This window comes from Stylophora pistillata, chromosome 2 (genome assembly GCF_964205215.1).
Source record: "Stylophora pistillata chromosome 2, jaStyPist1.2, whole genome shotgun sequence".
Lineage (NCBI taxonomy): Eukaryota > Metazoa > Cnidaria > Anthozoa > Scleractinia > Pocilloporidae > Stylophora > Stylophora pistillata.
This window is the reverse complement of record NC_142520.1, coordinates 30,379,314-30,407,052: the sequence shown is the minus strand read 5'-3', so window position 1 is coordinate 30,407,052 and position 27,739 is coordinate 30,379,314.

Sequence of the window (27,739 nt, the reverse complement as noted above, 5' to 3'; positions counted from 1 at the left end):
AGTTAGTTAGGCTTAGGTACTTGTCACACTAGTGGTCATTGGATTGAACTTGGTTGGTATGAAACATGCAGATATTCTATGCACAAGCAACACACCTATAGTGGTTGGAAGACTGGTTGGGGAGATGAACCATCGCCTAGGGGATATGAACCAAGGTGGTAGCCCATCAAGGTGGTAGCCATAACCCTAACCCCATCTAACTTAAAAACCATTGGTTCTTGAATTGACCTAGTTTGATAATAAATCCAAAGGTATTTGATTTAGAAACAACAGAGTTACAGGGGTTGAACGATTGCGAGAGAATATGCAACATCGCCGAGGGGATATGAACCATCGCCGAGGGAATATGAACCAAAGTGGCACGTTAACCCTTACCCCATGTAATTTTTGAACCATTCGTACCTAAGCTACGAATCTTCCTACACTCTTCGGCATTTCATTGAACTACTTGCTTGATAACTATGAGTATATTGCATTGCTAAGTAACAGAGTTACATTCCTTGGAACCGTTTTGAAAGACAGCAATTCTTAAGTAAGAGCTTAGGTGTGTATAACCACTTGTACAACGAAAATAGTACTTATCAGACAACACTAACACTTTTCAATGATAATCAAACAAGAACAAAGCGTCTCACACACTCAAAATTTTGACCAAAAGTACCATACTACCCCTTTGGAAAAAAATCCAAGATGGCGGAAATGAAAAGACGGTCCCTTAACCCTAACGCAATGTAACTTTTAACCCATTCCTGCTGAGGCCATGAAATTTGTCACACTATTGGGCATTGCATTGAAATACTCTTGTGGTAAATATGAGTATATTGCATTACGGAATGACAGAGTTCCAATCTTTGGAACTGTGACAATCTGAATTTTGAAAGACTGAAATCCCTAAGTTAGGGTTTAGATGTTTAGAACCATTTGTACACCAAAAAAGTACTTTTCAGACAATAGTAACCCATTTTATTGATAATCAAACAATAAAAAAGTGTTTCAGACTCTGAAAATTTGAGAAAAAGCACAATGGTACCCCTTTGGAGAACAATTCAAGATGGCGGAAATGAAAAGAGGGTCCCTTAACCCTACCCCCATCTAACTTTTGACTTATTCATGCTTAAGCCATTATACTTCTTACAGTAGTGTGCATTGGATTCAACTAGTTTGGTATGAAATAAGAAGATATTTTGTGTAGAAGCGACAGAGTTATAGGGGTTGGAAGATTGCGAGGGGATATGAACCATCGCCGAGGGAATATGAACCAAGGGGTTGGTTAACCCTAACCCCATCTCACTTTTAAACCGTTCTTGCTTAAGCCATGAAATTTATTCCACCATTAGAAATTGAATTGAACTAGTTTGGTGTTATTTCATTTAGAATTATCAGAGTTATAGGGGTTGGAGGAAGGTGAAAAGTGGGATGACGGGTGGAAGTGAGAAAAACTCATTTTAAGGCTTAAAAACCACTTTTAAAGCGCTAAAAACTTGTTTAGGGCACTACTGAACCAACAGGAGGAGTCTGAGGGAGATTTGAAATGTTGACAAGATGGCCATGTTACCCCTTTGGAAAAAATTCCAGATGGCTGACATGAAAAGAGGTAGACATGAAAAGAGCTAACTTTTCAAGCATCCATGCTTTAGGCATGAAACTTGTCACATTATTGGTCATTGCCTTAAAAGTAGTTTTTCAGTCTAGAAATCGTTTTAAACGCGTAAATCCTTAGTTAAATAACTCAGCCATTTTTACAATTTAAAAGGTCACACTTTGGAAGATTGTAGCTCTGTCATTCCTCAATGAAATCCATTATCATTTATAGCTCCAATAGTTTGTTTTCAGTCTTCCAACCACTATAGGTGTGTTGCTTGTGCAAAGAATATCTGCATGTTTCATACCAACCTAGTTCAATCCAATGACCGCTAGTGTGACAAGTACCTAAGCCTAACTAACTTTTGGCTTATTCATGATTAAGCCATTACACCTCTCACACTAGTGGTCTTTGGATTCAACTAGCTTGGTATGAAACAAGAACATATTTTATGCGAAAGCAACAGAGTTATAGGGGTTGGAAGACTGCGAGGGGATATGAACCATCCCATAAGAAATATCAAACTAAGCCCTAAAATCTATTCCACCACTAGACATTGAATTTAACTAGTTTAATGTTAAGAATTACGTTATTTCATTTAGAATTAAGAGCATTATAGGGGTTGAATAATTGTGAGAGAATATGCATCATCGCCGAGGGGATATCAACCATCGCCGAGGGGATATCAACCAACGCGGTACGTTAGCCCTAACCCCATCTAACTTTTGAACCATTCCTGCTTAAGCAATGAACCTAGTGACACTATTGTGCATTGCATTGAAATACTTGTGTGATAAATATGAGTATATTGCATTACGGAATGACAGAGTACGAGTCCTTGGAACTGTGACGGTCTGAATTTTGAAAGACTGAAATTCTTAAGTAACGGTTTAGGTTTTGAAAACAATTTCTACACCGAAAAAAGTACTTTTCAGACAATAGTAACTCTGTTTAATTATAGTGAAACAAAAAGGAAGCGTTTTGGACACTGAAAACTATGACCAGAAGTACCATGCTATTCTTTTGGAAAAAAAATATGATGGAGAAAATGAAAAGAGGGTGATCTAACCCTAACCACATGTAGCTTTTGTCTCATTCAGTCTTAAGTCATGAAACGTGTGACACTATTGCCCATTGGATTGAACTAGTTTGTTATGAAATATGAAGTTATTTAAGTTAGAAACAACAGAAGCTCAGGGGATGAGACATTGCGACAGGATATCAACCATCTCCGAAGGGATATAAACCTTCCCCGAGAGCATGTGAAATAAGGTGGTACCTTAACGCTAACCCCATATAACTTTCGTCCCATTCATGCCTACGCCATAAAACCTGTCACACTACCGAAACATTGATTTGAAATAGTTTGGTTTGAAATATAAAGTTATTTCATTTAGATACTACAGAGTTATAGGGGTTGGAAGACTCCGAGAGGATATGAAGATCGCCGAGGAGATATCAACGATCGCCGAGCGATATGAACCAAGGTGGTACATTAACCCTAACCCCATCTAACTTTTGCACCATTCGTGCTTAAGCCATGAATTCTCTTATACTGTTAGGCATAGCATTGAATTACTTGCGCGATAAATATGAGTATCCTGCATTGCAAAGTGACTCAGTTACAGTCTCTGGTCATTGGATTGAACTAATTTGGTATGAAATAAGAACATATTTCATGCGGAAGCTACAGAGTTATAGGGGTTGGAAGATTGCGAGGGGATATGAACGATTGTCACTGGGATATGAACAATCGCCGAGGGGATATGAACCAAGGAGGCACGTTAACCCTAACCCTAACTAACTTTTGAACCATTCCAGCTTAAGTCATGAAGCTGTCACACTATTGTTCATTGCATTGAACTCATTCAAGTTGACTAAGACTTGGCGCATTTCGAGCTGTGGCCACATTTCGCAAGAAACGTCGGGTCTGAGGTAAATTTTAGTGTAGTCTTACGTATTTTAACACATTCTGTTGAAATACAGTGCTTTTGGCCTCTTTGCAGATACTTTTTGCAAAACCGTATTTTTAGCGCGAGCTGAACAAGACGGCGCATTTCACCCTTTGGCCAAATTTTGCATGAAACATCGGTTCTCAGGTAAATATTGGTGTATTCTTATGGATTCTGTTTAAAAAAGGTTGCTTTGGCTTATTTGCAGATACATTGTGGAAAACCGTATTTTGAGCGCGAGCTGACCAAGACTTGGCGCATCTCACCCTCTGGCCCAATTTTGCAGAAAGTATCCCGTCTAACGTAAATTTTAATGATATCTTACAGCTTTTAACAATATCTAGCCGAAAGATTTGGTTTTGGCTCGTTTGGGGATAGGTTTTGGAAGACTGTATTTTATGGGCGAGTTGACCAAGACTTGGCGCATTTCGTGCTGTGGCCTCAATTCGCAAGACACATCGGGTCTCAGGTAAATTTTAGTGTATTCTTACGTATTTTAACACATTCTGTTCAAAAAAAGTGCTTTTGGCCTCTTTGCAGATACTTTTTGCAAAACCGTATTTTGGGGGCGAGCTAAGCAAGACATGGCGCATTCTACCCTCTGGCCAAATTTTGCAGGAAACATCGGTTCTCAGGTAAATTTTAGTGTAATCTTATGGATTAAAACACATTCTGTTCCAAAAAAGTTGTTTTGGTCTATTTGCAGATACCTTTTGCAAAACCGTATTACGAGCGCGAGCTGAGCAAGACTTGGCGCATTTGATACTTTGGCCAAATTTTGCAGGAAACATCGGTACCCGGGTAAATGTTAGTGTATTTTTATGGATTCTGTTGAAAAAAGGTGGTTTTGGCTTGTTTGCAGATACATTTTGGCGAACGGTATTTTGAGCGCGAGCTGAGCAAGACTTGGCACATCTTAGCCTCTGGCCACTGTCGATCCAGAGTGCGGGTTCCAGGTGAATTTTAATATATTCTTTTGGAATTCTTTAAAAGTAAGATGGTGTTAGGGTTAACCCTTGGTCATTTCCCGTCGGCGATGGCTCATATCCCCTCGCAATCTTGCAACCCCTATCACGCTGTTGGTTCCCCACAAAATATGTTCTTGTTTCATAACAAACTAGTTGAATTCAAAGACCACTAGTGTAAGAACTAGAATGGTTTAAGCATAAATAAGGTAAACGTTAGCGGGGATTAGGGTTAATGGATCCTCCTCTTATTTCCGCCATCTTGGAATTTTTCCACAGGGGTAGCATGGTACTTTTGGTCAAAAGTTTCATTGTCTAAAACGCTTTCTTATTGTTTGATTATCATTAAAAAGAGTTACTATTGTCTGAAAAGTACTGTTTTGTGTAGAAATGGTTTTAAACACTTAAACCCTAACTTAACAGTTTCAGTCTTTCAAAGTTTAGATGTTCACAGCTCCAAAAGTCTGGAACTCTGTCATTCCGTAATGCAATATACTCATATTTATCACACAAGTATTTCAATGCAATGCCCAACAGTGTCACTAGGCTCATGGCTTAAGCAGGAATGGTTCAAAAGCTAGATGGGGTTAGGGTTAACTTACCGCCCTGGTTGATATCCCCTCGGCGATGCTTGATATCCTCTCGGTGATGGTGCATATTCTCTCCCAATTATTCAAGCCCTATAACGCTCTTAGTTCTAAATCAAATAACGTAATACTTAACACCAAACTAGTTCAATTCAATGTCTAATGGTGTATTAAATTTCAGGACTTAAGCAGTAATTGTTTAAAAGTGAGATGGGGCTAGGGTTAACCTACCAGCCTGGTTCATATCCCCTCGGCGATGATTCATATCCCCTCGCAATCATCCAACCCCTATATCTCCGTTTCTTCCGCATAAAATATGTTCTTGTTTCATACCAAACTAGTTAAATCCAAAGACCACTCGTGTGAGAGGTGTAATGGCTTAAGCATGAATAAGTCAAAAGTTAGATGGGGTTAGGGTTAAGACACCCTCTTTTCATTTCCGCCATCTTGGATTTTTTTCCAAAGGGGCAACATGGTACTTTTGGTCAAAAGTTTCATTGTCTAAAACGCTATCTTATTGTTTGATTGTTGCCAAAAAGAGTTACTATTCTCTGAAAAGTACTTTTCTCGGTGTAGAAATTGTCTTCAACACGTAAACCTTTACTTAAGAATATCAGTCTTTCAAAATTCAGATGGTCACTGTTCCAAAGACTGGAACTCTGTCACTCCGTAATGCAATATACTCATGTTTATCACACAAGTAGCTCAATGCAATGCCCAACAGTGTGACTAGGTTCATGGCTTAACCATGAATGGTTGAAAAGTTAGATGGGGTTAAGGTTAACGTACCAGCTTTGTTCATATTTCCTCGGCGATGGTTGATATCCCCTTCGCGATGGCGCCTATTCTCTCCCACTTATTCAACCCCTATAACTCTGTTACTTGTAAATGAACTTTATCCATTACTTTATCCGTTGCTTGACAACCTGAACTTTTAAAGACTTTTAAAGACTGAACCGCTAAGTAAAGGTTTAGGTGTTTAAAACCATTTGTACACCAAGAAAAGTACTTTTCAGACAATGGTAACTCTTTTTAATGATAATCAAACAATAAGAAAGTGTTTTAGAGAATGAAACTTTTGACCAAAAGTACCATGCTACCCCTTCGGACAAAAATCCAAGAGGGCAGAAATGAAATGAGGGTGCCTTAACCCTAACCCCATCTAACTTTTGACTTATTCACGCTTAAGTTATTACACTTCTCACACTAGTGGTCATTGGGTTCAATTAGTTTGGTATGAAACAAGAACATATTTGATGCAGCAGCTACAGAGTTATGGGGGTTGGAAGATTGCCAGGGGATACCAACCATCGCCAATGGGATATGAACAATCGCCGAGCGGATGTGAACCAAGGTGGCAGGTTAACCCTAACCCCATTGAACTTTTAAACCAGTCAAGCTTAAGTCATGAAGTTGTCACACTATTGTTCATTGCATTGAACTAGTTTGATATGAAATATAAAGTTATTTCATGCAGAAACAACACAGACTGCTTGGAAAATTGAGGGGCTGTACAGCTGATTGGCCCACGTAGGCTGATTTGCTCCCTTTTTCAGCTGTGCTGCCCACCTTGTGTGCTGATATGCCCTCGTATGTTATAGGGTCATTCGGGCCTGAACAAAAACAACAAACATCAAGCTAGCAAAAACAACAAACTATTGGAGCTATAAATGACAATGGATTTCATTGAGGAATGACAGAGCTACAATCTTCCAAAGTGTGACCTTTTAAATTGTAAAAATGGCTGAGTTATTTAACTAAGGGTTTACGCGTTTAAAACGATTTCTAGACTGAAAAACTACTTTTAAGGCAATAGTAACTGTCTTTAATGATAACTAAACAAAGAGAAAGCGTTTTAGACTGAAAATTTGGACCAAATTACAGAAATTCTAAGTCTAGCACTAAGACTTGAGTTCGTTGAGACACTGTAACTTTGTTGTTAAATACGCACTCGCATCGACATAAACCAACCTAGCTCAATCCAATGACCAATAGTGTGACAAGTTTCATGCTTAAAGCATGGATGGTTGAAAAGTTAGCTCTTTTCATGTCTACCTCTTTTCACGTCAGCCATCTGGAATTTTTTTCCAAAGGGGTAACATGGCCATCTTTGTCAACATTTCAAATCTCCCTCAGACTCCTCCTGTTGGTTCAGTAGTACCCTAAACAAGTTTTTAGCGCTTTAAAAGTGGTTTTTAAGCCTTAAAATGAGTTTTTCTCACTTCCACGCGTCATCCCATTTTTCACCTTCTTCCAACCCCTATAACTCTGATAATTCTAAATGAAATAACGTAATACTTAACACCAAACTAGTTCAATTCAATTTCTAATGGTGGAATAAATTTCATGGCTTAAGCAAGAACGGTTGAAAAGTGAGATGGGGTTAGGGTTAACCAACCCCTTGGTTCATATTCCCTCGGCGATGGTTCATATCCCCTCGCAATCTTCCAACTCCTAGAACTCTGTCGCTTCTACACAAAATATCTTCTTATTTCATACCAAACTAGTTGAATCCAATGCACACTATTGTAAGAAGTGTAATGGCTTAAGCATGAATAAGTCAAAAGTTAGATGGGGTTAGGGTTAAGGGACCCTCTTAGTTTCGGCCATCTTGAATTGCTTTCCAAAGGGGTAGCATGGTGCTTTTTGTCAAATTTTCAGAGTCTAAAACACTTTTTTATTGTTTGATTATCAATAAAATGGGTTACTATTGTCTGAAAGTACTTTTTTGGCGTAGAAATGGTTCTAAACATCTAAACCCTAACTTGGAGAATTGAGTATTTCAAAATTCAGATTGTCACAGTTCCAAAGATTGGAACTCTGTCATTCCGTAATGCAATATACTCATATTTACCACAAGAGTATTTTAATGCAATGCCCAACAGTGTGACCAATTTCATGGCCTCAGTAGGAATGGGTTAAAAGTTACATTGCGTTAGGGTTAAGGGACCGTCTTTTCATTTCCGTCATCTTGGATTTTTTTCCAAAGGGGTAGTATGGCACTTTTGGTCAAAATTTTGAGTGTGTAAGACGCTTTCTTCTTGTTTGATTGTCATTAAAAAGTGTTAGTGTTGTCTGATAAGTACTATTTTCGGTGTACAAGTGGTTATAAACACCTAAGCTCTTACTTAAGAATTGCTCTCTTTCAAAACTTAGATGGTCAGGGTTCCAAGGAATGTAACTCTGTTACTTAGCAATGCAATATACTCATATTTATCAAGCAGATATTTCAATGAAATGCCCAACAATGTGACAAGGTTCGTAGCTTAGGTACGAATGGTTCAAAAATTACATGGGGTAAGGGTTAACGTGCCACTTTGGTTCATATTCCCTCGGCGATGGTTCATATCCCCTCGGCGATGTTGCATATTCTCTCGCAATCGTTCAACCCCTGTAACTCTGTTGTTTCTAAATCAAATACCTTTCAATTTATTATCAAACTAGCTCAATTTAAGAACGAATGGTTTTTAAGTGAGATGGGGTTAGGGTTATTCTACCACCTCGGTTCATATCCCCTCGGCGATGGTTCATCTCCCCAACCAATCTTCCAACCACTATAGGTGTGTTGCTTGTGCCTAAAATATCTTCATGTTTCATACCAACCTAGTTCAATCCAATGACCACTAGTGTGACAAGTACCTAACCCCATAGGATTCCTCTTTTATACTGGCCCCAGACGGTCTCAAACTACGAGTTCCGTAGAAGAACACGAACAGTACCAATCACACAGCAAGTCCAGAAGAAGAGATGGAAATGGATTGCGCATGTGCTGCGCATGCCACCAGCAGCATTACCACGAGTTGCTCTCAGATGGAGCCCTGATGGACGTAGGAAGGGAGGAAGACCGAAAGAAACCTGGAGGAGGACGGTGGAAAGGGAAATGAAGGACAAAAACTGGACTTAGAGGCACCTGGAGCGGCAAGCACCCGCCAGATATCAATGGCGAACTCTGGTCAAGGCCTTATGTTTTTCTTAGTGACACTAAGAGGATTAATAATAATAATATAACCCCAACCCCATTTAACTTTTGATTTATTCATGCTTAAGCCATTACACTTCTCACACTAGTTAACAATTGGTTCATGCTTTAGCGTGCACTATGGAGTTATGGAGCACGCGGGAAGTTTGGAGAGCACGAAAGAAGCGTAAGAGTTGCCCGAGACGATAGCCGAGGGCAACTCTAGCTTCTTGAGTGCTCTGCAAACTTCCCACGTGCTCCATAGCTCGATAGTGCACAGCTGAAAGTATGAACCAATTGTTTTAGAACATAGCCGGTCGAATTGTGCATCAAATGCGACGCGAAAAATGGAAAACAATATCAGTTGAAGCGAATCGTGACGGCGCTGATGCCGAGTCTCCTTTTCCTTTGTTTTTCTCTTTTTCTGCCTCATTTAAGAACTCTAGCCCATAGGAAAAGGTCGAAACATTGTCTTCGTTTTCGGACTAGCAGGCCGAGTTTCTGTTTGTATCCATTATTGTCGCGAAATGTATTATTTTTCCCCGCACTAGCAATGGCCGCTCGCGCGAAAAAAAATATTTCTGTCGAAGTCGGATTTGCTGACGCTACCAGCAAGCACTATCGGGATTTTGAGCACGCTTGCGTATAATGAATTTGATTGCGCGACTCTGCTAGCTATGTTCTAATAGTCATTAGATTCAACTAGTTTGGTATGAAACAAGAACATATTTCATGCGGAAGCTACAGAGTTATAGGGGTTGGAAGATTTTGAGGGGATATGAACCATCGCCGTTCGGATATGAACAATCGCCGAGGGGATGTGAACCAAGGTGGCACGTTAACCCTAACCCCACCTAACTTTTGAAGCATTCGAGCTTAAGTCATGAACTTGCCACACTATTGCTCATTGCACTGAATCAGTTTGGTAAGAAATATAAAGTTATTTCATGCAGAAATAACAGAGTTATAGTGCTTGGAAGATTGAGAGGCTGCACCGCTGATTTGCCCACGTATGCTGATTTGCTCCTTTTTTCTGCTGAACTGCCCACCTTTTGTGCTGATATGCCCTCGTTTGATATGGGGTCATTCGGGAATGAACAAAAACAACAGACATCAAGCTAGCAAAAACAAAGAACTATTGGTGCTATAAATGACAATGGATTTCATTGAGGAATGACAGAGCTACAATCTTCCAAAGTGTGACCATTTAAATTGTAAAAATTACTGAATTTTTTAACTAAGGGTTTACGCGTTTGAAACCCTCTGTACACCGAAAACCTACTTTTAAGCCAATAGTAACTCAGTTTAATGATATTTAAATAAAAGAAAGCGTTTTAGAGACTGAAAATTTGACCAAAGTCCAGAAATTCTAAGTCTAGCACTAACACTTGAGGACGTTAAGACACTGTCACTTTGTTGTTAAATGCTCGCAATCCCCTCGCAATTTTCCAAACCCTATAACTCTGTCGCTTCCGCATAAAATATCGTCTTGTTTCATACCAGACTAGTTGAATCCAATGGCCACTAGTGTGAGAAGTATAATGGCTTCAACATGAATAACTCAAAAGTTAGGTGGGGTTAGGGTTAAGGGACCCTCTTCTCATTTCCGCCATCTTGAATTTTTTTCCAAGGGGGTAGCATGGTGCTTTTGGTCTAAAGTTTGTGTCTAAAGCGCTTTTTTATTCTTTGATTATCATTAAAAGGGGTTACTATTGTGTGAAAAGTACTGTTTTTGGTGTACAATTGGTTCTAAACACTAACTTAGAGATTTCAGTCTTTCAAAGTCTAGATCGTCACAGTTCCAAAGATTGGAACTCTGCCATTCGTTATACTCATATTTATCACACAAGTAGTTCAATGCAATGCCCAACAGTGTAGCAAGTTTTATGGCTTCAGCAGGAATGGGTTAAAACTTACATTGGGTTAAGTTTAACGCACCGTCTTTTCATTTCCGCCTTCTTGAATGTTTTTCCAAAGGGGTAGTATGGTACTTTTGGTCAAAATTTTCAGTGTCTAAGACTCTTTGTTATTGTTTAACGACCATTTAAAAGTGTTACTGTTGTCTGATAAGTACTATTTTCGGTGTACAAATGGTTATAAACACCTAAACCCTTACTTAAGAATTTCAATCTTTCAAAATTAACTTTTCTCTTTCAAAGTTAACTTTTAGTGTATTCTTACGTATTACATATTCTGTTCAGAAAAACTTGTTTTGGCCTCTTTGCAGATACTTTTTGCGACACCTTATTTTGAGCGCGAGCTGAGCAAGGCTTGGCGCATTTCACCCTCTCGCCAAATTTTGCAGGAAACATCGGTGCTCGGGTAAATGTTGGTGTATTCTTATGTATTCTCTTAAAAAATGGATGGTTTTGGCTTGTTTGCAGATACATTTTGAAGAACCGTATTTTGAGCACACGCTGAGCAAGACTAGGTGCATCTCACTCTCTGGCCAAAGTTTGTAGGAAGCATCGCGTCTCGAGTAAATTTTAATGATTTCTTACAGGTTTTAACACAATCTAGTCGAAAGAATTGGTTTTGGTTCGTTTGGGATAGTATTTCGAAAACCGTATTTTCAGAGCAAGTTCACCAAGACCTGGCGCATTTCAGTCACTGAACCATCAGGTACATAGAGTCAGTCAGTCAGTTAGTCCATCAGCCAGTCAGTCACCTGTTAGTTGGCCACTTAGTCATCAGTCGGTCAGCGAGTCAGTTAAGCAGGCAAAAAGCTAGTGAGGTAGCAGCGAGACAGTCAACCAGTTAGTTAACACTGAGTCGCTACTCACTAACCAGTAATTGTAACAGTCAGCCAGCAAGTCAATGAACAAGTCAGTCAGCCAGCCAGTTAGGTACAACTAACTCAGTTCAAAAGTAAGTCAAGCGGTCAATTATGCAGTCAGTTAGCCAGTCAGTCACCAAACCGTGAGCAAGGAAGTAATCCACCCAGTCAGCCACTCAGGTACCCGGTGAGTCAGTCAAATGGTCACTCAGTCAAGCAGTCCTCGGTCAGTTAGCCAACAAGTAAGCCAGTCAGTTACCAGTCGGTCAGCAATTCAGTTAACCCGTTAGTCCCCCAATCAGTAGCCAACCGTTAGGAACCAGTGAGTTGGTTAACTAGCCAGTCAGCTTGTCAGGTACGAACCAAGAGGTCAACCAGTCAGTCAGACACTCAGTTAATAGTCACTCAGTCACCATTCGGTTATCAAGTCAGTCACCAGTCGACTACCACGTGGGTAAAACAATCAGTCATCCACTCACTTGGTAGTCAATCGGACAGTCTGTTAGCCACTCATTCACCAATCAATCATCAAGTCAGTCAACCCTTTAGATACACAGTCAGATACAAGCAATACGCTCAAGCACTCAGTCATCTAGTCACTAAATCAGTCAATCGCTATTAAGATCAGCCATCCAGCGTAGCAGATAGTCACCCAGTCAAGCACCAGCAAGTCTGTGCGTCAGTCAGTCCCTCAGCCCCTCAATCAACAAGTCAGTCAGCCAGTCAGTAAAGAGACTGTCAGAAAATAGTCAGCCAGTAATAAGTCTGTCAGCAGGTCAATCGCCCAGCCAGTCAGCTAGTGAGTCGGTCACCAGTCAAGTATTTACTTAGTCACAAGTTGGTAAAGGGGACAGTCGACAAGTCAGCCAGTTGGTCAGCCAGTCACTCTCCAGTGAGAAGCTATGAAGTCAGTCAGTCAAGCATTCAGATAGCCAGTCACTCAACCACTCAGGTACCAGTGAGTCAGTCAGCCAGTGCGTTGGCCAGTCAGTCACCAGTCCGTTTAGCCACTCAGTCACCAGTCGCTCAACAGGTCATTAACCCAGTCAAATAGCCAATCACGTACCAGTGAGTCAGTCAACCAATCAGTCACAAGTCAGTAACCAGTAATCTCGTCAGTTGGTCAACCAGTCACTCAGCTGGTCAGGTACCAATAACTCAGTCAACAAGTCAGTCACCCAGTCACTCAGCAAGAGATTCACCTAGTAAGTTACTAAGTCAGTCACCTATCGGTCTGCAAGCCTCTCAAGCAGTCAGTCAATGGTTCAGGTACCAGTAAGAAAGCAACTAACTGGTCAATCTGTCAGGCAGGAAGACAGTCGCCAATTAGTCAACTAGTCAAACTAGTCAGTCAACCAGCCAGTCAACCACGAGGTCAACAAATGACTTAACCAGTCAGTCACCGTATTAGTCAGTCAGTCACTGACTTAGCCAGTCACTCACTAGTCAGTCAGCGAATGAGTCAGTCACCAGTTGGCTAGTAAGGGGAGAAACCAATCTGTCATTCACTCACTTGGCAGTCAATCGGACAGTCAGTTAGCCACTCATTCACCAATCGGTCATTAACTCAGTCAACCCTTTAGGTACACAGTCAGTTACCAGCAATTCACTCAACCACTCAGTCATTTAGTCACTAAATCAGTCAATCGCTAGTAAGGTCAACCATCCAGCGTGGCAAATGGTCTCCCGGTTAAGCTCCAGCAAGTCTGTGCGTCGGACAGTCACTCAGCCCCTCATTCAAGAAGTCAGTAACCAGACTGTCAGAAAATAGTCAGCCAGTAATGTCTGTTAGCAAGTCAATCGCCCAGCAAGTCAACTAGTCAGTGAGTCAGTCGGTCACTAGTCAAATAGTTACTTAGTCACAATTTGGTAAGGGAGTCAGTCGACAAGTCAGCCAGTTCGTCAGCCAGTAAGAAGTACTCTCCAGTAAGAAGCCATTAGGTCAGTCGGTCAAGTATTCATTCGACCGGTCACTCAACCGCTCAGGTACCAGTGAGTCAGTCAGCCAGTGCGTTGGGCAGTCAGTCACCAGTCAGTTTAGCCACTCAATCACCAGTCGGTCAACAGGTCAGTAACCCAGTCAAATAGCCAATTACGTACCAGTGAGTCAGTAAACCAATCAGTCACATAGTCACTCGCCAGTCAGTAACCAGTAATCCTGTGAATCAGTCAACCAGTCAATCAGATGGTCAGGTACCAAAAGGTCAGTTAACAAGTCGGTAAGCCAGTCACTCAGCTAGAAATTCACCTAGCAAGTTACTAAGTCAGTCATCTGTCGGTATGCAAGGCTCTCAAGCAGTTAGACACCGGTAAAGGTACCAGTAAGTAAGCAACTATCTAGTCAATCATTCAGGCAGAGAGACAGTCACCAATCAGTCAACTAGTCATTCAACCAGCCAGTCAACCACGAGGTCAACCAATGCCTTAACCAGTTAGTCACCCTATTAGTCACTCAGTCACTGACTTAGCCAGTTAGTCACTAGTTAGTCAGCCAATCAATCAGAAGTGAGTCAGTAGAGCCCTCAGCAAGTCAGTCAGCCAGTCAGGTACAAGCGAGTTTGTCAACCAATCCCTCATTTAGTCGGTCATCAGTCAGTTAGCCAGTCAGTGACCCAGTGAGTAACCAGTTGGCCAACACGTCAGTCGGCCAGTGAGTCAGCTTCTCAATCAACCATTCAGTGAACGAATGAGTCAGTGAATGAAATTTAGTCAGTTAGCCGGGCAAGTACCAGTTAGTAAGTCGAGCAGTCAGTCACCAGGCAGTTAGCCAGTCAGTCGCAAGACGGTCAGCAAGGAAGTCAACAACCCAAAGGGCCAGTCAGGTAAAAATCCGTCAGTAAAGCTGCCAGTGAGCCGGTCAGATACCAGTGAGTCGGTCAACCAGTCAGTCGGCCGATCAGGTACCAGTGACTCAGTCAATTAGTCAGTGAATCTTTCGCTCAGCCGTCAGCTAGTCAGTGAGTCACTGGTCGGTCACGAGTAACTTAACCAGTCTGATAAGCACTCAGGTACCAATGACTCAGTCGACCAGTCACTGAGTCAATCAGTCGCCAGTCAGTAACCATTAACTCATTTAGTCAACCAGCTAGTCAGCCAGTTAGTCAGCCCTCCAGGAACCAGTATCTCACTCAACCAGTTAGTCGACCAGTCAGTCAGCGGATCGGGTACAAGTGCTACTCGACACAACTACCAATGAGTCAGTCAGTCAGTCACCAATGAGTTAATTATTCAATCACCATTCGGTCAACAATACAATCACCCAATGTCAGCTAATGTCTTTCATAAGTGAGACAGTCATGTAGCCAGTCACTTACCAGTCAATCAGCATCTCAGTTAACCAGGCAGGCAGCCAGTCAGTCAACCAACTAGTCACACAGTAAGCAACTCAGCCTGTCAGCCACTCGGTCACCAATCGGGAAGCAAGTCAGTTAGCCAGTCAGAGAGCCAGGCAGTACTCCAGCTAGTCAGCCAGACAGTCACCAATCAGAGAGCCAGTCAGTGCTCAGTCTCTCCGAAAGTCGATTCACCAGTCAGAAAGCCAGTCAGGCACCATTGACACATTCCACCAATCAGTCAGAAATTCACTTGCCAGTCAGTGACAGATAGTCGCTGAGCTGATCTCCTACCAGTGACTCGGTGCAACACTCAACAAGTCAGTCACCAGTCTTTAGCCAGTCACTTACCTGTCGGTCAGTAGGTCAGTCACCCAGTCAGGTAGCCAGTAAGGCAGGCAGTAATAAAGCAAGTCAGTTAGCCAGTCGCCTGCCTGTTGATCAGCAATTTAGTCAACCCGTCCGTCAGCCAGTCACGTTCCAGGTTGATAAAGAAAGGCTTTGCAAAAACTATCTTCAAACAGGGCGAGAGATTCAGTTTTCATCAGATTGTAATGAAATCTGTCAGAAAACACTAAAATCCAGTTGAAAGGCAATGTTTTTTGGGAAATTTGGGCAAAGACTGAAATGCGCTTACTTTTGCCAAACGCTAAAACCATGGTATCTGTGAAGAAGCCAAAACCAATTTTATTCAATAGATTGTGTCGAAATCTCTGAGCAAACGTTAAACTACAGTTGACATCTGGTGCATTCTGCGAAATTTGGCCAAAGCGTAAAATTTTGAGAGCGAGCTGAGCAAGACTCTGCGCATTGCACCCTCTGGCCAAATTTTGCAGAAAACATCGGTTCTCAGGTAAAGTTGGTGTGTTCTTATGGATTCTGTTAAAACAAGGTGGTTGTGGCTTATTTGCAGATATATTTTGGAAAACTGCATTTTGAGCGCGAGCTGAGCAAGACGCGCTGCATCTCACCTTCTGGCCAAATTTTGCAGGAAACATCGCGTCACAAGTAAATTTCAATGATTTCTTACAGATTCTAACACAATCTAGTCAAAAGAATTGCTTTTGGTTCGTTTGCGGATAGTTATTGGAAGACCGTATTTTCAGGACAACTTGAGATAGACTTGGCGCATTTCAGTCACTGAACCATCAGGTAAAGGAGAGTCAGTTATTCAGTTAGGCCATCAGCTAGTCAATCACCCCTGAGTTGGCCACTTAGTTATCAGTCAGTCAGCGAGTCAGTTAAGCAGTGAAATAGCTAGTGAGCTAGCAGCGAGACAGTCAACAAGTTAGTTAACACTAAGTCGCTAGTCACTAACCAGTAATTGTAACAGTCAGCAAGCTAGTCAATAAAAAATTCAGTCAGCCAGCAAGTCAGGTACAACTGACTCAGTTCAAAAGTAAGTCAACCAGTCAATTACCCAGTCATTTTGCCAGTCAGTCACCAAACCGTGAGCAAGGCAGTAATCAACTCAGGCAGCCACTCAGGTACCCAGTAAGTCATTCAACTGGTCACTCAATCAAGAAGTCCTCGGTCAGTTAGTCAATCAGTAAGCCAGTCAGCTACCAGTCGGTCAGCAAGTCAGTTAAACCGTCAGTCCCCTAATCAGTAGCCAACCGCCAGGAACCAGTGAGTTAGTTAACTAGCCAATCAGCTGGTCAGGAACCACCGTAGAAGTCAACTAGTCAGTCAGACACTCAGTCACCAGTCAATCACTCAGTCACCAGTCCGTCATAACGTCAGCCACCAGTCGGCTACAAAGGGGGGAAAACATTTAATCATCCCCTCACTTGGCAGTCAATCAGAGAGTCAGTTTGCCACTCATTCGCCAATCGGTCATCAAGTCAGTCAACCATTTAAATACACAGTCAGATACCAGCAAATCACTCAATCACTCAGTCATCTAGTCACTAAACCAGTCAATCGCTATTACGGTCAGCCATCCAGCGTAGCAGATAGTCACCCGGTCAAGCATCAGCAAGTGTGTGCGTCGGTCAGTCACTTAACCCCTCAATCAACAAGTCAATCAGCCAGACAGTACCCAACTGTCAGAAAATAGTCAGCCAGTAATAACTCTGTCAACAAGTCAATCGCCCAGCCAATCAACTACTTATTGAGTCAGTTGGCCATCCGTCAAATATTTACTTAGGCACAAGTTGGTAAAGGAGTCCGTCGACAAGTCAGCCAGTCAATCTCCAGTGAGAAGCCATTAAGTCAGTCAGTCAACCATTGAGTCCATCAGTCACTCAGCCGCTCAGGTACCAGTGAGTCGATCAGCCAGTGCGTTGGCCACTCAGTCAGTTTAGCCACTCAGTCGGTCAACAGGTCATTAACCCAGTCAAATAACCAATCACGTACCAATGAGTCAGTGACATAGACACTCGCCAGTCAGTAACAAGTAATCGCGGCAATCAGTCAACCAGTCACTCAGTTGGTCAGGTACCAATAGGTCAGTCAACAGGACAGTCAGCCAGTCACTCAGCTAGAAATTTACCTAGTAAGTTACTAAGTCAGTCATCTGTTAGTCTGCAAGGCTCTCAAGCAGTCAGTCACCGGTTCAGGTACCAGTAAGTGAGCAATTAACTGGTCAATCAGTCAGGAAGAGACACAATCCTCACTCAGTCAACTAGTAAGTCAACCAGCCAGTCATAAACGAGGTCAACCAATGACTTAGCTAGTCATTCACCCTAATAGTCAGTCACTCACTGAATTATCCAGTCAGTCACTAGTTAGTCAGCCAATCAATCAGTAGTCAGTAAGCAAAGCACTGAGCCAGTCAGTCAACCAGTCAGGTACAAGTGAGTCTGTCAGTTAATCTCTCATTTAGTTAGTCATTAGTCAGTTAGCCAGTCAGTGACCCAGTGAGTCACCAGTTGGCCAACACGTCAGTTGGCCAGTGAGTCAGCTTCTCAATCAACCATTCAGTGAACGAATGAGTCAATGAATGAAATTTAGTCAGTTAGCCGGTCAAGTACTAGTTAGTAAGTCGAGCAGTCAGTCACCAGTCAGTTAGCCAGTCAGTCGCAAGTCGGTGAGTAAGGAAATCAACAACCTGGAGGGCCAGTCAGGTAAAAATCCGTCCATCAAGCTGCCAGTGAGCCGGTCAGATACCAGTGAGTCGGTCAAGCAGTCAGTCAGCAAGTCAGTTGCCCAATTTTAAGTCAACCAGTCATTCGGGTGATCAGGTACCAGTGAGTCAGTCAATTAGGCAGCGAATCTTTCGCTCAGCCGTCAGCTAGTCAGTCAGTCAAGAGTCGGTCACGAGTAAGTTAACCAGTCTGATAAGCAATCAGGTACCAATGACTTAGTTAACCAGGCACTGAGTCAGTCAGTCACCAGTCAGTAACCATTAACTCATTCAGTCAGTCAACCAGCTAGTCAGCCAGTTAGTCAGCTGTCCAGGATTCAGTATCTCACTCAACCAGTTAGTCGACCAGTCAGTCAGCGGATCAAGCACTAGTGCTACTCGACCAACTACCAATGAGTCAGTGAGTCCGTCACCAATCAGTTAGTCATTCAACCACCATTCGTTCAGCAGTGCAGTAACCCAATGTCAGCTAATAAGTCTTCCAACAGTGATTCATTTAGCTAGTCACTTATCAGTCAATCGGCATCTCAGTCAGCCAGACAGTCAGCCAGTCAGTCAACCAACTAGTCAGACAGTAAGCCCCTCAGCCGGTAAGCCACTCAGTCAACATTCGGGCAGCAAGTCAGTTAGCCAGTCAGAGAGCCAGTAAGTACTCCACCTAGTCAGCCACACAGTCACCAATCAGATAGCCAGTCAGACCTCAGTCTGTCCCAAAGTCGATTCACCAGTCGGAAAGCCAGTCAGGCACCATTGACACATTCCACCAATCAGTCAGAAATTCACTTGCCAGTCGTGACCGATAGTCAGTCAGCTGGTCTAATACCAGTGACTCAGTGCAACACTCAGCCAGTCAGTCACCACTCCTTAGCCAGTGACTCTCACCTATGGGCCAGCAAGTCAGTCAACCAGCCAGGTAGCCAGTCAGGTAGGCAGTCATAAGGCAAGTCAGTTGGCTAGTCTCTTTCCTGTCGATCAGGAAGTCAGCCAGTCCGTCAGTCAGCCAGTCACCTGCCATTCACTAACAAGTCTTGCTCTATCCAGAATGAAAAACAAGGTTTTGCAAAAACTATCTATAAACAGGGCTAGAGATACATTTTTCATTAGATTGTGATGAAATCTGTCAGAAAATACTAAGATCCACTTCAAAGGGAATGTTTTCTGCAAGATTTAAGCAAAGACTGAAATGCGCTAAGTTTTGCTAAACACACGCGAAGAACATGATTTGGCAAAAGTATCTGTGAACAGGCCAAACCCAATTTGACTCGATAAATTGTGTCGAAATCTGTTTAAAAAAACGCTCAAGTCCAGTTGATGCCCAATGCCTCCTGCGAAATTTAGCCAGAGCGTAAAATGCTTCAGGTGTTGCTCAACTTCAGCTGAAAATACGGTCTTGCAAAAAGTATCTATAAACGATCCAAAACCGATGTTTCCATTGGATTCTGCTAACGTCTGTGAGATAGCACCACAATTTACTCGAGACCCCATGTTTCCTGCTAAGTTTGGCCAATCCGTAAATTGCGTCGAGTCTTACTCAACTCGCGCTGAAAATACGGTTTTGCAAAAGGCAAACAAGCCAATGCCATTTTCGTTCATTATATTCCAAAAGAATATATTAAAATTCACCTGGAACCCGCTCTCTGGATCGACAGTGGCCAGAGGCTAAGATGTGCCAAGTCTTGCTCAGCTCGCGCTCAAAATACCGTTCGCCAAAATGTATCTGCAAACAAGCCAAAACCACCTTTTTTCAACAGAATCCATAAAAATACACTAACATTTACCCGGGTACCGATGTTTCCTGCAAAATTTGGCCAAAGTATCAAATGCGCCAAGTCTTGCTCAGCTCGCGCTCGTAATACGGTTTTGCAAAAGGTATCTGCAAATAGACCAAAACAACTTTTTTGGAACAGAATGTGTTTTAATCCATAAGATTACACTAAAATTTACCTGAGAACCGATGTTTCCTGCAAAATTTGGCCAGAGGGTAGAATGCGCCATGTCTTGCTTAGCTCGCCCCCAAAATACGGTTTTGCAAAAAGTATCTGCAAAGAGGCCAAAAGCACTTTTTTTGAACAGAATGTGTTAAAATACGTAAGAATACACTAAAATTTACCTGAGACCCGATGTGTCTTGCGAATTGAGGCCACAGCACGAAATGCGCCAAGTCTTGGTCAACTCGCCCATAAAGTAGTCTTCCAAAACCTATCCCCAAACGAGCCAAAACCAATTCTTTCTGCTAGATATTGTTAAAAGCTGTAAGATATCATTAAAAGTTACGTTAGACGGGATACTTTCTGCAAAATTGGGCCAGAGGGTGAGATGCGCCAAGTCTTGGTCAGCTCGCGCTCAAAATACGGTTTTCCAAAATGTATCTGCAAATAAGCCAAAGCAACCTTTTTTAAACAGAATCCATAAGAATACACCAATAATTACCTGAGAACCGATGTTTCATGCAAAATTTGGCCAAAGGGTGAAATGCGCCGTCTTGTTCAGCTCGCGCTAAAAATACGGTTTTGCAAAAAGTATCTGCAAAGAGGCCAAAAGCACTGTATTCCAACAGAATGTGTTAAAATACGTAAGACTACACTAAAATTTACCTCAGACCCGACGTTTCTTGCGAAATGTGGCCACAGCTCGAAATGCGCCAAGTCTTAGTCAACTTGAATGAGTTCAATGCAATGAACAATAGTGTGACAGCTTCATGACTTAAGCTGGAAAAGTTCAAAAGTTAGTTAGGGTTAGGGTTAACGTGCCTCCTTGGTTCATATCCCCTCGGCGATTGTTCATATACCAGTGACAATCGTTCATATCCCCTCGCAATCTTCCAACCCCTATAACTCTCTAGCTTCCGCATGAAATATGTTCTTATTTCATACCAAATTAGTTCAATCCAATGACCAAAGACTGTAACTGAGTCACTTTGCAATGCAGGATACTCATATTTATCGCGCAAGTAATTCAATGCTATGCCTAACAGTATAAGAGGATTCATGGCTTAAGCACGAATGGTGCAAAAGTTAGATGGGGTTAGGGTTAATGTACCACCTTGGTTCATATCGCTCGGCGATGGTTGATATCTCCTCGGCGATCTTCATATCCTCTCGGAGTCTTCCAACCCCTATAACTCTGTAGTATCTAAATGAAATAACTTTATATTTCAAACCAAACTATTTCAAATCAATGTTTCGGTAGTGTGACAGGTTTTATGGCGTAGGCATGAATGGGACAAAAGTTATATGGGGTTAGTGACTAGCGACGTAGTGTTAACTAACTTGTTGACTGTCTCGCTGCTAGCTCACTAGCTATTTCACTGCTTAACTGACTCGCTGACTGACTGATAACTAAGTGGCCAACTCAGAGGTGACTGACTAGCTGATGGCCTAACTGAATAACTGACTCTCCTTTACCTGATGGTTCAGTGACTGAAATGCGCCAAGTCTATCTCAAGTTGTCCTGAAAATACGGTCTTCCAATAACTATCCGCAAACGAACCAAAAGCAATTCTTTCGACTAGATTGTGTTAGAACCTGTAAGAAATCATTGAAATTTACTTGTGACGCGATGTTTCCTGCAAAATTTGGCCAGAAGGTGAGATGCAGCGCGACTTGCTCAGCTCGCGCTCAAAATGCAGTTTTCCAAAATGTATCTGCAAATAAGCCACAACCACCTTGTTTTAACAGAATCCATAAGAACACACCAACTTTACCTGAGAACCGATGTTTTCTGCAAAATTTGGCCAGAGGGTGCAATGCGCAGAGTCTTGCTCAGCTCGCTCTCAAAATTTTACGCTTTGGCCAAATTTCGCAGAATGCACCAGATGTCAACTGTAGTTTAACGTTTGCTCAGAGATTTCGACACAATCTATTGAATAAAATTGGTTTTGGCTTCTTCACAGATACCATGGTTTTAGCGTTTGGCAAAAGTAAGCGCATTTCAGTCTTTGCCCAAATTTCCCAAAAAACATTGCCTATCAACTGGATTTTAGTGTTTTCTGACAGATTTCATTACAATCTGATGAAAACTGAATCTCTCGCCCTGTTTGAAGATAGTTTTTGCAAAGCCTTTCTTTATCAACCTGGAACGTGACTGGCTGACGGACGGGTTGACTAAATTGCTGATCAACAGGCAGGCGACTGGCTAACTGACTTGCTTTATTACTGCCTGCCTTACTGGCTACCTGACTGGGTGACTGACCTACTGACCGACAGGTAAGTGACTGGCTAAAGACTGGTGACTGACTTGTTGGTGACTGACTTGTTGACTTGTTGAGTGCACCGAGTCACTGGTAGGAGATCAGCTCAGCGACTATCGGTCACTGACTGGCAAGTGAATTTCTGACTGATTGGTGGAATGTGTCAATGGTGCCTGACTGGCTTTCTGACTGGTGAATCGACTTTCGGAGAGACTGAGCACTGACTGGCTCTCTGATTGGTGACTGTCTGGCTGACTAGCTGGAGTACTGCCTGGCTCTCTGACTGGCTAACTGACTTGCTTCCCGATTGGTGACCGAGTGGCTGACAGGCTGAGTTGCTTACTGTGTGACTAGTTGGTTGACTGACTGGCTGCCTGCCTGGTTAACTGAGATGCTGATTGACTGGTAAGTGACTGGCTACATGACTGTCTCACTTATGAAAGACATTAGCTGACATTGGGTGATTGTATTGTTGACCGAATGGTGATTGAATAATTAACTCATTGGTGACTGACTGACTGACTCATTGGTAGTTGTGTCGAGTAGCACTTGTACCCGATCCGCTGACTGACTGGTCGACTAACTGGTTGAGTGAGATACTGGTTCCTGGAGGGCTGACTAACTGGCTGACTAGCTGGTTGACTAAACGAGTTAATGGTTACTGACTGGCGACTGATTGACTCAGTGACTGGTTGACTGAGTCATTGGTACCTGAGTGCTTATCAGACTGGTTAAGTTACTCGTGACCGACCAGTGACTCACTGACTAGCTAACGGCTGAGCGAAAGATTCACTGACTAATTGACTGAGTCACTGGTACCTGATCGGCCGACTGACTGGTTGACCGACTCACTGGTATCTGACCGGCTCACTGGCAGCTTTACTGACGGATTTTTACCTGACTGGCCCTTTGGGTTGTTGACTTCCTTGCTGACCGTCTTGCGACTGACTGGCTAACTGCCTGGTGACTGACTGCTCGAGTTACTAACTGGTACTTGCCCGGCTAACTGACTAAATTTCATTCACTGACTCATTCGTTCACTGAATGGTTGATTGAGAAGCTGACTCACTGGCCGACTGACGTGTTGGCCAACTGGTTACTCACTGGGTCACTGACTGGCTAACTGACTGATGACCGACTAAATGAGGGATTGGTTGACAAACTCGCTTGTACCTGACTGGCTGACTGACTTGCTGAGGGCTCTACTGACTCACTTCTGATTGATTGGCTGACTAACTAGTGACTAACTGGCTAAGTCAGTGACTGAGTGACTAATAGGGTGACTAACTGGTTAAGGCATTGGTTGACCTCGTGGTTGACTGGCTGGTTGAATGACTAGTTGACTGATTGGTGACTGTCTCTCTGCCTGAATGATTGACTAGATAGTTGCTTACTTACTGGTACCTTTACCGGTGTCTAACTGCTTGAGAGCCTTGCATACCGACAGATGACTGACTTAGTAACTTGCTAGGTGAATTTCTAGCTGAGTGACTGGCTTACCGACTTGTTAACTGACCTTTTGGTACCTGACCATCTGATTGACTGGTTGACTGATTCACAGGATTACTGGTTACTGACTGGCGAGTGACTATGTGACTGATTGGTTTACTGACTCACTGGTACGTAATTGGCTATTTGACTGGGTTACTGACCTGTTGACCGACTGGTGATTGAGTGGCTAAACTGACTGGTGACTGACTGCCCAACGCACTGGCTGACTGACTCACTGGTACCTGAGCGGTTGAGTGACCGGTCGAATGAATACTTGACCGACTGACCTAATGGCTTCTTACTGGAGAGTACTTCTTACTGGCTGACGAACTGGCTGACTTGTCGACTGACTCCCTTACCAAATTGTGACTAAGTAACTATTTGACTAGTGACCGACTGACTCACTGACTAGTTGACTTGCTGGGCGATTGACTTGCTAACAGACATTACTGGCTGACTATTTTCTGACAGTCTGGTTACTGACTTCTTGAATGAGGGGCTGAGTGACTGCCCGACGCACAGACTTGCTGGAGCTTAACCGGGAGACCATTTGCCACGCTGGATGGTTGACCTTACTAGCGATTGACTGATTTAGTGACTAAATGACTGAGTGGTTGAGTGAATTGCTGGTAACTGACTGTGTACCTAAAGGGTTGACTGAGTTAATGACCGATTGGTGAATGAGTGGCTAACTGACTGTCCGATTGACTGCCAAGTGAGTGAATGACAGATTGGTTTCTCCCCTTACTAGCCAACTGGTGACTGACTCATTCGCTGACTGACTAGTGAGTGACTGGCTAAGTCAGTGACTGACTGACTAATACGGTGACTGACTGGTTAAGTCATTTGTTGACCTCGTGGTTGACTGGCTGGTTGACTGACTAGTTTGACTAGTTGACTAATTGGCGACTGTCTTCCTGCCTGACAGATTGACCAGTTAGTTGCTTTCTTACTGGTACCTGAACCATTGACTGACTGCTTGAGAGGCTTGCAGACCGATAGGTGACTGACTTAGTAACTTACTAGGTGAATCTCTTGCTGAGTGAGTGGGTGACTGACTTGTTGACTGAGTTATTGGTACCTGACCAGCTGAGTGACTGGTTGACCAACTGACGAGATTACTGGTTACTGACTTGTGACTGATTGGTTGACTGACTCACTGGTACCTGATTGGCTATTTGACTGGGTTAATGACCTGTTGAGCGAATGGTGACTGAGTGGCTAAACGGACTGGTGAGTGACTGGCCAACGCACTGGCTGACTGACTCACTGGTACCTAAGTGGTTGAGTGACTGGCTATCTGAATGCTTGACTGACTGACTTCATAGCTTCTCACTGGAGAGTGACTGGCTGACCAACTGGCTGACTTGTCGACTGTCCCCTTTACCAACTTGTGACTAAGTAAATACTTGACTGGTGACCGACTCATTAGCTGACTGGCTGGGCGATTGACCTGCTGACAGACTTATTACTGGCTGACTATTTTCTGACAGTCTCTTTACTGACTGGCTGACTGACTTGTTGATTGAGGGGCGGAGGGACTGACTGACGCACAGACTTGCTGGTGCTTGACCGGGTGACTATCTGCTACGCTGGATGGCTGATCTTAATAGCGATTGACTGATTTAGTGACTAGATGACTGAGTGCTTGAGCGTATTGCTGGTATCTGACTGTGTATCTAAAGGGTTGACTGACTTGATGATTGATTGGTGAATGAGTGGCTAACAGACTGTCCGATTGACTACCAAGTGAGTGGATGACTGATTGTTTTACCCACGTGGTAGTCGACTGGTGACTGACTTGATAACCGAATGGTGACTGAGTGACTATTAACTGAGTGTCTGACTGACTGGTTGACCTCTTGGTTCGTACCTGACAAGCTGACTGGCTAGTTAACCAACTCACTGGTTCCTGACGGTTGGCTACTGATTGGGGGACTAACGGGTTAACTGAATTGCTGACCGACTGGTAACTGACTGGCTTACTTGTTGGCTAACTGACCGAGGACTGCTTGACTGAGTGACCATTTGACTGACTCACCGGGTACCTGAGTGGCTGACTGAGTGGATTACTTCCTTGCTCACGGTTTGGTGACTTCCTGGCTAACTGACTGCATAATTGACCGCTTGACTTACTTTTCAACTGAGTCAGTTGTACCTAACTGGCTGGCTGACTGACTTGTTCATTGACTTGCTGGCTGACTGTTACAATTACTGGTTAGTGAGTAGCGACTCAGTGTTAACTAACTGGTTGACTGTCTCGCTGCTACCTCACTAGCTATTTGCCTGCTTAACTGACTCGCTGACCGACTGATGACTAAGTGGCCAACTAACAGGTGACTGACTGGCTGATGGACTAACTGACTGACTGACTCTATGTACCTGATGGTTCAGTGACTGAAATGCGCCAAGTCTTGGTGAACTTGCCCTGAAAATACGGTTTTCGAAATACTATCCCAAACGAACCAAAACCAATTCTTTCGACTAGATTGTGTTAAAACCTGTAAGAAATCATTAAAATTTACTCGAGACGCGATGCTTCCTACAAACTTTGGCCAGAGAGTGAGATGCACCTAGTCTTGCTCAGCGTGTGCTCAAAATACGGTTCTTCAAAATGTATCTGCAAACAAGCCAAAACCATCCTTTTTTTAAGAGAATACATAAGAATACACCAACATTTACCCGAGCACCGATGTTTCCTGCAAAATTTGGCGAGAGGGTGAAATGCGCCAAGCCTTGCTCAGCTCGCGCTCAAAATACGGTGTCGCAAAAAGTATCTGCAAAGAGGCCAAAACAAGTTTTTCTGAACAGAATGTGTAATACGTAAGAATACACTAAAAGTTAACTTTGAAAGAGAAAAGTTAATTTTGAAAGATTGAAATTCTTAAGTAAGGGTTTAGGTGTTTATAACCATTTGTACACCGAAAATAGTACTTATCAGGCAACAGTAACACTTTTAAATGGTCGTTAAACAATAACAAAGAGTCTTAGACACTGAAAATTTTGACCAAAAGTACCATACTACCCCTTTGGAAAAACATTCAAGAAGGCGGAAATGAAAAGACGGTGCGTTAAACTTAACCCAATGTAAGTTTTAACCCATTCCTGCTGAAGCCATAAAACTTGCTACACTGTTGGGCATTGCATTGAACTACTTGTGTGATAAATATGAGTATAACGAATGACAGAGTTCCAATCTTTGGAACTGTGACGATCTAGACTTTGAAAGACTGAAATCTCTAAGTTAGTGTTTAGAACCAATTGTACACCAAAAACAGTACTTTTCACACAATAGTAACCCCTTTTAATGATAATCAAAGAATAAAAAAGCGCTTTAGACACAAACTTTTGACCAAAAGCACCATGCTACCCCCTTGGAAAAAAATTCAAGATGGCGGAAATGAGAAGAGGGTCCCTTAACCCTAACCCCACCTAACTTTTGAGTTATTCATGTTGAAGCCATTATACTTCTCACACTAGTGGCCATTGGATTCAACTAGTCTGGTATGAAACAAGAAGATATTTTATGCGGAAGCGACAGAGTTATAGGGTTTAGAAAATTGCGAGGGGATTGCGAGCATTTAACAACAAAGTGACAGTGTCAACGTCCTCAAGTGTTAGTGCTAGACTTAGAATTTCTGGACTTTGGTCAAATTTTCAGTCTCTAAAACGCTTTCTTTTTTTTTAATTATCATTAAACTGAGTTACTATTGGCTTAAAAGTAGGTTTTCGGTGTACAGAGGGTTTCAAACGCGTAAACCCTTAGTTAAAAAATTCAGTAATTTTTACAATTTAAATGGTCACACTTTGGAAGATTGT